Raw genomic sequence first — 14,241 nt, 5'->3', positions numbered from 1 at the left:
TCTATATCATCTAGATCTATATCTGTCTATGCCTATGCGTATACCTATACCTATGTCTATATCTTTATCTCTATATCTATCTCTATATCTATATCTATATCTATATCTATCTGGCAACTTAGTGGATAAGGAGCTGCACTGCCAACTCAAAGGTAAGTAGTTCCAATCCATCAGTTGCTTCATTGTCCTCTGGCTATAGATCTTGTTTATACTTCTTAGCATAACTGAAAACTATTTTTTTTCACTTATTGTGCAAGTTTTGCACTTTTGAATTCTGAATTTTATTGTATGTTATTAATTAATGTTAGAAAACTTATTGCTGTTTTGTGCTGTCAAGTTGGAACCTACCTATCACTGACCCTCTAGTGAGTTTTCGGAAGCAGTTAATTGCATGGGAGGAGATTGCCCATCTTTCCCAAGCAGAGAAGCTGGTAGATTCAAACTGTGTGCCTTTGGGATTGCAGCACAGCTTCTTGCCACTAGGCCACCAGAGATCCCTTTTTATGTTATTAGATAATATAGATTTTATTCTGGATTTCAAGTATCTGATATCAATTGTACCTTTATAGATGTTAGTTAGCTCACAAATCAGATGTTCTATTATGAGACCTATAACTTATGTCTCACATATTCTGAGGTCATCTTATTCTGTCTAATGGTAATTATTTCCACCCCTGTGTAAGCTCAGTGAACTGTACTTCCTAATATTTTTCTTCCTTGGTTGAAGATACTTTCTAGTCACGACTAAAGATCAGTTCTTAGAAGTCTACAGTTTTCTTTCATGCAGCAATCTCTTGTCCAGTATTCTTTTCCACAGATATGAACTGCTTGGCCTTCTCATATTCCGATCTCTGTCACATCAACTCAGCAAGCTGGCCAGGCTTTTTGCAGCTTGAAATTGATAGCAACCATGAAGCCAGTGTATTGTGGCAATGACCCCATTTTTCTGTCTTTCAGCAATTACAGTTCTAAGATATCTACGTTCTTTCTCCTTTCACATATTTCATTTGATTTTAGAAATTTTTAGAGAATAGGATAAGCTTGTTGCTATCATATCATGCCCAGAATCAGAGGTTCTGTAGTTAAGAGCTTTTGTGTTGCACGGTTTAATTTACAGTTTTAGAGAGTGTCTTCAGCACTTATTTTCAAGTATTTTACTTCTAAAAGGACAAGGGAGCTCAACATTTCCTTAAATTTGGAAATAAGTGAGTCTTGTCCACTGTTACCCATCCTGAGGGTATTTTTTTTTACCCATCAATGGTCGTCAAAAGATTTTACATGACAACTAATCCATATTGGTTTTCTTGCCTTTCAAAAAGCAACTATTTTCAATGCCCTTGACATTTTTACTTAGGCTTCTTATGAATCTATTATTTAACTAAGATTTTACTCATGTTTCCTGTATTAGAAGAGAGAAATGTAATCTGAAGCTCCTATAGTGTATAATTTCACTGTATACTTATACAAACACTCCCTCATGAAATGCTAAATAATTAGATAAATTGGTATTTTAGGTGATTTATGTTGTGAAGAAATTCTGGGAGAATTATTTAAATATTCTTATAGTTTTTGAAAATCGTAGCAATTTTCAAATTGTCTTAAATGTTAAATGGGTTTAAAGTGAATTTTTATTTTTCCACTACATATACAGAATGTAAGGTTTTATCATCCCCAAAGAGATTCCAGAAGCTTTTGGACTAAAATAATAAAGGATGCCTATATTAGAACTTAATCTTATATCTTGAGGGCTAATTATTTCAATTAAAAGTGCCCATTATTGATAAAATGCTTCTTCTTTAAGAGTTCTATGTTATACCTGAATCCCCAGCTACAATAATAGTTAATAAAATGGAAATAACATATATTCTACAAAATTAAACCATATTCATAAGCTTTCTAAGAGTAATTTGTTGGAATAAAATGCTAAAATGCTTACAATAAGTATAAAGCATATAACATTATGTGATAGTTATGACTCATTTCTTTTTTATGAGTTAACTCTTTTTTTTTAATGAGTTAACTCTTTATACAAAAACCACACTGGTTATTTTCATAGGCTTAGAACACAAAAGATGATTCTTTTCTTTCTGGTAACTTTTATAGCATTCACTTTTTATGAGGATCTTTATTTTTAGCGAGAAAAAATACTAAATTGTAATTTTGGATGGGCAAGATAATCAAAGCATATAGAAAACTATTAATATGTATGTTGTTGTTGCTATGTATGAACAAAAGACCTGAACCCTGTTCTATAACTATTGTTGTTTCTCTATATTCATAGAGTTTCCAGAGGCATGTTGTTTAGGAAGTAGATGCCACTTCTGCTTCCAAGACTATGTCAATATGGAAGCTCCACCAAACACTGTCCACCATGCATAACTATTATGGCATTTAATACACCGATAGCACAGTGTTCAGCATCACAGCCATCCCAAGAACAGCAAACTAACAGAAGAGTGCTGTACCACTTCAAAGAATGTTCATCCCAAAGACAATTAATATCTGGTCCTTGTTGACTCTAAACAAGATGCTTTCAGCCCACAGCTCATTGTTAGCTAAATCCAAAAAATCCAATCATCTCTAACACAATTGTGAATGAAATAAAAAGCAATCAGTAAACACTTAACTCTCAACCAAAACAAGAAAGCCACCTTCCAGAATCCAGATGCTTTACACATCAGCCTCCAAACTGAGACTTAGGGTCCAACTACTTTTAAATATGAGGCCCCTCCTAAGTATTATTGGATGCTAAAATTTTGAAAAGCAGAGAAATAAAAAAAGGAACATTGTTATTCCAAATTATAATGCTTTCTTTAATCATAAGCAAAGTTCTAAGGCAATATTTCCTTTCTTTTTTGACTTGAGTTTATGTCACATAGAAACATAGGTGGAACACTGTTTCAGATGAGAAAAATACCCTCCATATGCTTTGCTATTTTAGAAAAAAAAGGCAAATTTTGAATACTTCTCATCATAAGACCAAAGGAGTTTGTAAGTTTGTTCAAGGAAGTTTATATTATCAATTTTAAAAAAATCTTATTGAAAACTCAAGGAAATCATAATATTCAGGAACTGGATATTGATCTAGTGAAAGATATATTTGCTTTTCATTCAATGTATAACACATTGGGCTGCTAACCAATAGATCGTAGGTTCAAATCCACCAGCCAGTCCTCTGGAGAAGGACAGGTAAGCAAGTAACACCACTAGATGGTGATCTGTTACCACTTTCACTGAGCTTGGGTAGGGCTGGATCACCCATCACAGAGCTCTGGAACATGAGATGCCCAAAGCTTTGCCCCAATGAACCAATGTCCTGAAAAAGGTTCTTCTCTTTTAACTTAGACAACCAGGGTTATTGGTTGGGCGTTGTTGTTGTTGTTGTTATGTGCCATTGAGTCGCCTGTGACTCATAGTGACCCTATGTACAACAGCCCTAAACTCCGCTCTGTCCTGTGCCAATCACACTGTCTCTGACACTCCCATCCCAATTATCCCAGTCACTGAATCAATCCACCTCATAGAGGGCCTTCCTCTCCTGCGCCGTCCCTCCACCCTCCCAAGCATGATGTCCCTCTCTAAGGACCGGTTTCTCCTCACAACATGTCCAAAGTATGTTAGACGGAGCCTCAGAATCCTTGCCCCCAAGGAGCCACCCGGTTTCACCTTTTCCAGGACAAATCTGTTTGTTTTCCTAGCAGTCCATGGTATTCTCAATACTCTTCTCCAGCACCACAGCTCAAAGGCATCAATTCTCCTTCTATCCTCCTTGGTCATTGTCCAACTCTCTGATGCATAGCAAGTGATTGCGAAGACCATGGCCTGTATCAGACGCATCTTAGTCTCCAAAGAGATACCATTGCTCTTCAACACTTTGGAGAGGTCCCTAACAGCAGACTTTCCCATGGCAATGCACCTTTTAATTTCCTGGCTGCTGGTGCCAAGACTGTTGACTATGGAGCCAAGCAAACTAAAGCTGTGTACAATCTCAATCTCTTCACCATCCATCCTGATGCTGCCAATTGGTCCAGTGGTGAGAATCTTTGTCTTCTTGACATTGAGCCTCAATCCATATTGTAGGCTGCAGTCCTTGACACTCTGCAGCAGGCGCTTCAGGTCCTCCTCAGTTTCAGCAAGCAGGGTTGTGTCATCCGCATAACGCAGACTGTTGATAAATCGTCCACCAATCTTGATCCCACATTTCTCCTCATAGAGCCCAGCCTCCCGGATAATCTGTTCTGCATATAGGTTGAAAAGGTATGGAGATAGGACGCATCCCTGGAGTACACCCTTCCCAATTTTGAACTATGCAGTGTTCCCTTGCTCTGTTCTGACGACTGCCTCCTGGTCCAAGTATAAGTTTCCCATTAGAACGATCAAGTGTTCTGGGATTCTGATTCTTCTCAGAGTCAGCCATAGTTTGTTATGATCTACACAGTCAAATGCCTTTGCCTAGTCAATGAAACACAGATAGACAGACATTCCTCTGGTATTCCCTGCTTTCAGCCAAGATCCATCTAGCATCAGCTACAATATCTCTAGTACCATGACCCCTTCTGAAATCAGCCTGGACTTCTGGTAGTTCTCTGTTGATGTGCTGTTCCAGTCGTTTTTGTATAATCTTCAGTAAAATCTGGCTTGCATGTGAAATCAGTGAAATTGTTCTGTAGTTTCCACATTCGGTTGGGTCACCTTTCTTTGGGATAGGAACAAATATGGATGTCTTCCAGTCAGTTGGCCAAGTGGTCGTTCTCCAGATTTCTTGGCACAACTTGGTGAGCACGTCCAGGGCAGCATCTGTTAACTGAAATATGTCATATTTTCATAACTGAAAAAATCATATTAATATGTATAAAATATCAAAAAAATTAAAACTTAAAAAAAAAACCCGAAACTTTTAAAATGTGTTTGTTGCTGTCAGTTCACTGGCAACTTAACAGCAACACCATCATGGGGGTAAGCAAGACAGAGATACACTCTCTGGGAGAGGATCAGAGAGTCAATCCAGCTCAATTTTATTGGGATCTGCAGTGCACTTATATAAACAGGAAGACCGGATACAGTGGGCTTACAGGCGTGGGACATGGGGATTGGTTAGGAGAAACTCAGTCTTTTGCGGACCACTCCCAGCTCAACAGACACTCAAGCTTTCTTCCCAGGTGGCAAGCTTTCTCAAGCCGGTATAGCTGAATACAGGGGAGCTTTCTCTATTCCGTATTAAAGGCCGTTAGGAGGCTTGCACTTATCTGAAGATTAGACGATCTGTCCTGGCCAGAGGCCCTCCTTTCCTCCCTGACATTCCACAACATGTGTTAAGTACTATATGCAAATTTAAAGCCAAATCATACACAGACTGACAAAGAATGAATAACATGTTTAATGTGTAAGGTGTGTATATAGTGACTGTCATTGTTATGTATTGTTAAGTCAACTATGACTTATACTAACTTCATGAATCAAAAATCTGAAACTTCTCTGATCTTGTACCATGATCTCCACCATGTTCAAGTGCATTGCTATAGTTACAGAGTCAGTTCATCTCCTTGATGATCTTCTCTTTCACTGAACCTCTGTCTTTTCCAGCATAATGTCATTTTTTCCAAAGATTTCCCCCACCCCAACATCCCCAAAGTATGCAAGATAAAGTTTTACTAACATTGCCTGTGAAGAACACCATTGTTGCATTTCTTATAAGTTTAAAATTGTTCTTTGGACAGTCCATGGGACATTCAATACTGTTACCCAACAATATAGTTCAAAGGGATTGATTCTTCTTTGGTATAAGGCAATGCCTTGAAAGAAATACACTTCGCAGAAAAAAAGGCAGACAGTAATGTGCAAAATAAATAATCATGTAGGAACAAAAACACTGTCAATATTAAATTAGAATTAAAGCAAAATACTGCTTTTAAATTACTTTAGTGTCAAGAATTAAATAAAATAATATCAGGACAAAGGAACATGTCTTACCTTTGAGATGACATGAGGCAGAAAAGAAAGAAAGGGAGGGGAAAATCCAACACCTAAAACAAACAAACCAGATGCAGAAAAGGAGCTTCCTGGCATTTAACAACCATAAAAGTTGTTGAGAATTTACCGTGTAAAAGTTAATATTCTAAATATCTTTAGAGTATTAACACATTTAACCCTCTTGAAGAAAATCTATAAGCTAGATGCTTTTATTATTGACACTTTACATATAATAAAATGAAATTATATTTAAAAATGAAATTAAAAAGCAAAGATTAACAAGATTGCCCATGTAGCATATTTAAAAAGTAGAACTATCACACTTACACACTTTTAAAAAATATAGATTAAAATTTTTATCAAAAATGTTGATGCTTTAGGATCAAGTCAGCTCTAACTCATAATGACCCCACCCTACACGTAACAGAACAAAACTTATTCTATCCGGTTCCATTTTCACAATCTTTGTTGAGTTTAAAGGATTCTGAAAATTGCTTTTAGTAGTTTTATTTTATACATTTCTGTTATATAGAACATTTATTCACAAAGAGTAGCATGCTATAGTTCACACAAACAGCAAATGCTGAAATCAATACGTAAGCCCATGTCCATCTGAGTGTAAAGACTGCTTGGTGAATTTGCGTTTTGTATGTTAGTATCTTTGGGTTCCCCTCCCCCAGTTTGCCAAGTCTCTAACCTGCAGTAAAGTAGAAAGTCTTTTATAAATTACTTTGGAAAATCTTTACAAAATAGAAATGAGGTTACGTACCTGATACTAATCTTTCACAAAATACAAATGTAGCAATAACACGGAAGCTGTTCTAGTTATGCCTTTAATTTGCTTACTTTGTCATTTAAGTCCAACAGTCTGTATTATTCCTTATATACAGATGAAGAAACACTTGGTTAGAAATATAAAGTATTTCACCCACGGTCACCAGGCTAAGAAAGTTTTAGAAGTTTCCTCGGGTACTTTTACACTGATTCACCCATTTATGGATTCTTATAATTAAGTTTGCTTCTATACTTATTTTTATATCTTCACAGTTGTTTCTGGTGACCTATAATAGAAAATACAATCTATGCTATTGCTGCAATGTTTCAAATTTTATTTTGAAAACTTTCAATCCATTTCTCAAGAGATCTTTTTAAAAAGAGACCATTATACACTTGTATTAGTTGCCGCCAAGTTGACTTCAACTCACATTGATTCATATGTGTCCCAGCAGTGATTCACAGAGTTTTTAAATTTATTTTTTGGAATCATGTCCCTAGTCCTTTCTACCCAGCTAAGTCTGAGTGATCTTGACCCACCCATTTTTTAGTTAGTAGCTGAGTGTGCTATTATATTACCCAGGGACTTCCTATGTGTGTTATTTTTTAATGTACGGCTGCTTTTACTGTTTTGTAAGAAGATCTGGTCAGGATTATGGAAGCCACTTGAGTTTAAAGAGAAGAAAGTGCTGGAAGGATTGTGGGTAGTTCACCAAACAATGCAGAAGAATAAAAAACTCTACTCATAAAATAGTCAGAAATCACTGAAGGCTGAACAATATCTGCCTCAAAAAACAGGTTGTCAGGATATAGTAGCTGATGGTCTAGAACATTTAGTGCCTTTACCACTGTTCTAAGCTCCCTGTAATTAGTTCCATGAATAATCTTTAAAATAAACAGTCAAATTGAAAAAAAAAAATCCTTGTTTTCCAGTCAATCTCAATTCATGAAAGCTCTGGGTTTTATGGAATGATACCACTTTATAGAGTTTTCATAGCTATAATCTTTCATAGAATCAAATTGTCAGTCCTATAATTCTGAATGTCACTTAGTTAGATTTGAACCATCAATCTTTATGTTTGTAGTTAAGTAAAAATCACAGTGTCACACAGGGATGAATAATTTCGAAAGGTCATTAAATTATTTCAGGTCACTTTCAACTTTCTAAGTCCTAGGTTGAAGAAACCTTTTGGCTGATTCAACTCTATGTCTATTTTATAGCTCTCAAGGTTAGAGAGAATATTCACCTTCTTTGGATTATCTAGTGTGATGTATTCCCTGTCTCTATAGAAAAAAAATGGTAGTCAAACGTCTATTTTAGACCCAAAGAGTAATTTGTAATGCTAATAAAATCCTTTACAATATAGTCAAGTACCTAGAACTTGAAAGTCAAGAAATTAAATCTTTTCCATCTTTCAACCTAGAAACACACACATAAACACATTCTTTTAAATATATATTGTGTGACCTTTATGAATTTGAACAAATTAGCTACCATCAGCCTATGTCCATCATCAGACAGGAAACAAGTCCTTAATTGCTAGTGACTACTTACAATGGAGGCTAAATGACACTGTAATTGCTTACAAATTCTTAGAAATGCTCTAATGCAGGTGCAGGTACAAAGTATTCTCAGGTAGCAATCTGTGGTCCTGGGAGAGAAGTAAGCTATCCTGAAACTTCTTTTTGAATATTTTTTGTTTGATGATCTGTGCCATTGAGTCACTTGCATGTGGAGCTCTGGTGGCCTAGAGGCAAGAAGCTGTTCTGCAATCTGGAAGGCACATGGTTCAAGACCACCAGCTGCTCCACAGGAGAAGGATGTTCAATCTCCTTTTCATGCGATTAACTGCCTCTGAAAACCCACCAGAGGGTCAGCTATGCGTTGGTTCCGACTCTACGTAAACAACAAAAACTATTCAAAATTGTTGTTGATTGTCTTGAGTCAAGCATGACTCATAGTGATCCTACGAACAAAAGGCTTGAAGCTTCTATACAACTAGCAACATTTATCAAAGTTCATAGAGTTTCTGGAGGCATGTTATTTAGGAAGTGGATACCACTTCTGCTTCCAAATTTTGAATACTTATCTTAAAATATATTTTCCATGAAGAGATATCAGGAATGACCACAATTCAAAACTCTTTGCAGTTGAGTCTGAATCAACTCATAACTGACCCTCCAGTGGGTTAAGGCTGAAAATCACATATGTGATGATTATCCACATTCTTCCTTTGAGCAGTTGGTGAATTTGAAACCTCAGAGAGGCCTTTGAGAAATGAGGGTGAATGTAGGCTATGAGTATTCTCAAAAGCCAAAGCTGACCTTCCAGTGCATTTTCAGAAGCTGTAAATCTCATGAGATGAGATTACTCATCTTTCTCCTGAAGAGCAGTTGGTGGATACAAACCGCCTGCCTTTGGATTAGCTTGTATTCTTCCTGTCACACCACCAAGATGTTGACTATGAATATTGCTTAGCCTAGAAGAGAAATAAATGAATCTTAATAAAAATTCCTTCTTCTTTTTTGGTCCATTGTCTTCCCAGATAAGAACAGTTTATTAGTGGGATAACTATGATACAATTTCCCTTTCCCACAAAGAGTTTGTAGATTGAAAGTAATCTTCATCTTAATTGGATAAAAGAAATATTTGAGCACAATTGATGTTATGTGTTAAGTGTGTTTGAGAGAAATTCCTTGCTGAGCCTCAAGTTCTTGATCTCTCCAATCTCACCTCTTTCCCAGCCCTAGATGTCAATGAAGTTAAAAGATAAAATGAATGAATAAAACCTTACCGACTAGGCCACCACAGGAAAAAAAAATACTATCAAATACAGATACACGAAAATTCATGAGAATCTTCATTCTCCATGAAAAATAAACTTGGAAGGAAAAGCACTGATGCATTTCTAAGAAGATGTATGAACTTGAGGAAATAATTCAGAGATGAAGGATGCCACAGTACTCTTAGGACATATTGCTCTTTCTGACAAATTATTATGTTCAGAATTCCAGCTCAAATTCTGATGATTAACACTGTACAAATACACATATTTCTCAATTAATGAAAATATCATAAATGAATGCAAAGATAATTCTTAAATTTAAAAAAATGTGGTGAAATTTTGAAAGAGGGTAAAAGTAGCGAAATTCATTTTGGGCACCTTAGAAAGAGGGTAAGTGAGAAAGGAAAAGGTTACATTGTATTATAAAACAGTAACTTAACAGATTTATGAACACATAAAATTTTTAAATAGCCTAAGAGCTTAGTCTCCTATACATGACACTCTGAGGATATTTACAATTTTATTTTAAAAAATAAAAGGCTCTTCTTGAGCTACTGTGGCACAAAAGATGCCCTGTAACCTCAATAAAAATCTATTTTTACACTTTTACATGGGAGAGAAAAGATTGAAAAAAAATAGAGAGAACATGTAAAACCAGAACCAACCCGCATATCTGAGCTGTAAATATCTTGAATAAGTGTTCCTGAAAAGGGCACAAATAGAATTGTCAGCTTTGGTAAGTTAACTCCTTAAAATGTATGTTTGTATTCTTCCTGTCACACCACCAAGATGTTGACTATGAATATTGCTTAGCCTAAAAGAAAGATAAATGAATCTTAATAAAGTTCCTTCTTCATTTTTCCTCCATTGTCTTCCTAGATGAGAACAGTTTATTAGTGGGATACCTATTATTCAATTTCCCTTTCCCCCCCAAAAAAGATTGTCAATTAAAAGTAAACTTTGTCATAATTGGATCAAAATTATTTTAGCACAGGTATGTTAAGTGTACATTAATGCTCATTATTGCGAGTAATAAGTTTGGATCCTGAACCATAGTTAACTACAGCCAGATGATGTGTAGCAATAAGAAATGCAGTGATTTGGGATTTTAGAGAAACTAAATTAATTATTTTCTATGCAAAAGAGAAAGTAAGAGTCAATGACCCTAGAGAAAAACCCAAAAAACAATGCATGAAATATTGAGTTTGATACATCCAATTAATTTGTAAACAGTTGAAGTTGAATCTTACTGTTGTATGGATACCCAAATATAAAGAACTTTGTTAAAATAATTCAGCCAACTCTTATTGCACTAATAAAAGAAAAATAAAGATATTTTATGAGCATAAAATCTGATTTGTATGTAAGTCTTTGATAGCTTAAGACATTTTATATCAGTTCAACCCACTAACAATGTTGATGAGAATTTGCCTTATGGTAAATTCCTTTCCTCAAGGAGTTTACAATGTAATATATTCAAGACAGATTTATATGAATAACTAGAATGCAATATGGTGCTCCTGTAGTATAGAAATAGGAAACAAATTAATTTTGACTATAAAAATCAAGGAAAGTTTCACTGAGAAAGTATTTACTTTTGGCTTTGAATAATGAGTAGAGAATACATCTGAGGATTATGTTGAAGAAATATGGTTAAGAAAGTAATAATACAATCAAAAATTTACATGATTGGCATAACTCTTTATATGCCATAAAAGGCATAAATAGAAGAGCACACATATTCCTTATGTATTGATTCACATTATTTTACATTAACAATTACAATAACTATAAAAAATCTATTTTAATAAGCTTAAAATAAGATGGACTTTCTAATTCTTTTCAATGAGACCCATGTTCTTGATCTCTCCAATCCCACCACTCTCCCCAGATGTCAATAAAGTTAAAAGAATAAATGAATGAATGATCTCTTCCAGTCAGTTGGCCAGAAACTTTTCTTCCTAATTTCCTTGTACAGACTAGTAAACCTATCTAGGTTTTATTTGTTACTTGAAACACATCAATTGATATCTCATTGATTCCTTGGACCTTATTTTTTTCCAGAGTGTTTAATGCAGTTTGAACTGTCCTACCATCACCATTGGCTTTTTAGCATATATTACTATTTGAAATATTTCAGTGTCAAATTTTTTTTGTATAATGACTTTATGTATTCTCTCTGTCTTTTTTGATATTTGTTGCTTCATTCAAGACTTTTTCCCCCCATAGCATCTCTTCTGTATCATAAGTCAAAGCTTGGATATGTTTTTCCAGCTCTTCCAACTCCAGAAATGTTAAGGGAGTTCCCTTTTTTGTCCAAATCCAAATACTTCATCATCTCTAGTTACCGTTTGAAATGTTCTATTTATCTCTTTTACTTTGACATCCCTTGCTATAGTTTTGGCTTCTTCACAGTCTATTACAGTTTTCAGAGTCTCTTCCCACATCCACTTTCGTCTTTTTTTAAAAATGATCTGTATATACCTTTATTAATCATTCTTATTCCCAGCAGTTTTAAAGTTGAATTAATAATCTTATTAGGGAGAACATTCAATAGCAAATTGAATCAGTATAAGCAAAGGCTACTAGGTAACACTTTATACTGCTGAGTAAGAAGTGTTCTACAGAAGTATGTATGAAAAGTCTTGAATTAACTTACTTCTACTGCAATTTTATATGAAAATAGGTGTATTTTTCAATAAAGCATTTATAAATTAATCTGTTTATAGTTATATTGAGAAGGTTGTTTAGTTTCCTGCACAAATGACAAAGAACAATCATTTATTATTTTATTTTGTCTCTTCTAAACACATTAGTCATTCATAATTTAAATGTCAGATTTCATTAGAAACCATTTTAACACTTTTTCTCCCACCACAAAAATACAGTAAGTAATTTGCTTTTAAAAAACCAAAACAAAAAACCAACCTATGATTAAGTGTCTGGTTTCTATTCCCTCATCTAATATGTACCTACATGACAACAGTATATAAATCAGGAAGACAGTAGGCTGAGGACTGAGTTTCAAATGATCTTCAGCTTAAAAGTGCTAAACTATGGAATTTGCTTTCTCCACATCCTAATATATGTACAACTAAAACCACTGACTTAAAAACCATTAAGGAGTGTTGAATTCTCCTCACTCTAGTGTTAGTTTCAATGAATGCAATCTTAGCATTATATTCAGAAAAATATTTCGTCCTCAAGGTCCCCAACAATTTGGAGTACTGAACTAGATAACCATCCTAAAGACACTTCTGACAGAAGTAACACATCACTTAAAGAGAAGTTTCCAAACCTGCTGTTAGAATCTAAGCATACAGGGAAAACACTGGTCTCAGTCATCTGTCCACATGTTTACTCTTCAGGCAGTCCTTTGCCCCTTGGTGGCATTCACTAGGCGAGAGTCCAGCAGGAAAGTGCACGGTGCACCAGATTCACCACCTCTTAAGTTGCTACTGTTTTCTCTTCTTTACTGAAAGGTTGTACTGAGCCAGGCTTTACCCATGACAGGCCAACGACATGAACACTTTTATTGTGCTGTTCTTCAGGCTTCTTCTGAGTCAGCATCTTCTCTCTGGCTTCATCATGTACAGATAGATTCCATGGAGAAAAACTAATTGCATAAGGGTCTTCAATTTTAGGTTGGTCAAACAAATGAGCTTTACACACCTTAACATTGTCAACCACTTTACTTTTAAAAAGCGGAATATCTTTCTTCATACAATACTGCAGCCTCTGGATTTAGGGTGCTTGCTGTATCGATCTTGTCGAAAACTCTCCTTGCATACATTAATACTTGCCAAATATGGTTATGATTCCTCCTCCATTTTGCAAATGCTCTCTTCACATCCAGTTCTCCAGAGGTGGGATCAACTAGTGGGTGAAAGACTGGAATATCAAACACCAAACGTGGACAATCCCCATCTGGCTAGTTATCAGGGATATAAACGGTAAACTTAAATACACCATCTTGATAAAGTCCATGCCGTATGAATATTACTCCAAACCACATTAATGCAGAGCGGTAGGATGGCTGTACATAGACACCTGGTAACTTCTGCTTCACAACCAAGGTAAATTCTGCCAGAAGAGAATATTCCAGGTAGAAAGGTCCGTAAAAAGCATTTGTGCCATTGGTTGACTGTGCTGCTGGGGCAGGAGACGTGGGCTTAGTTATGGGCAGAGCATTTTTGGGAATAGAAGGCAGCTGTTTCTTTGGAGCTGTGCGTGGAGGACTGGTTTTCACATTCCCTGTTAATGTCTTCTCTTCACCGTCAGATCGTTTGCATACAGAGCTTGTAGACATGCTCCAGAAAGGGTTCATAACTTGTACTCCAAACAAAGAAATTTAGTGGTCTGGGTCATCAAACTTTTGTCCTCAGCATTCGCTTTACCTGTCTCGGGGCGTTACAAGGAGGGATCACATCCTGGCCTCGCAGTGTTCTTACCGTGAGGATTCACGGCCGGCCCGGGGCCGAGGGCCCCCACTCCCACCCCCGGCCGGGGCACAGGGCCTCCCGGGCTCGGAGACGGCACCCTTCCGCAGGGGCAGCGGGAGTGGGCAGGAGACAGCAGGACCCGCACGGGTCCAGGCACACCAGCCTCCGTCCCTCCCACTTTGGTCTTTTTAATCTCCTTTTTGTAACAACCTTTTGCTCTCTTTATGGATGATATCTTTGATATTATCCCATGATTCATCTGGTCTTTG

General features: G+C 36.1%; 1 pseudogene; it reads right to left on the bottom strand.

The window, feature by feature from the left end:
- Positions 1-12,977: 12,977 nt before the first annotated feature.
- Positions 12,978-13,857, bottom strand: LOC102854161 (annotated as a pseudogene).
- Positions 13,858-14,241: the final 384 nt, after the last annotated feature.

The sequence above is a fragment of the Elephantulus edwardii genome, unplaced genomic scaffold, assembly GCF_000299155.1.
Source record: "Elephantulus edwardii isolate Elephantulus edwardi_28Jun2011 unplaced genomic scaffold, EleEdw1.0 scaffold00112, whole genome shotgun sequence".
Lineage (NCBI taxonomy): Eukaryota > Metazoa > Chordata > Mammalia > Macroscelidea > Macroscelididae > Elephantulus > Elephantulus edwardii.
Note: the sequence above shows the minus strand (reverse complement) of the source record. Positions and strands in the feature narration are given on the sequence as shown.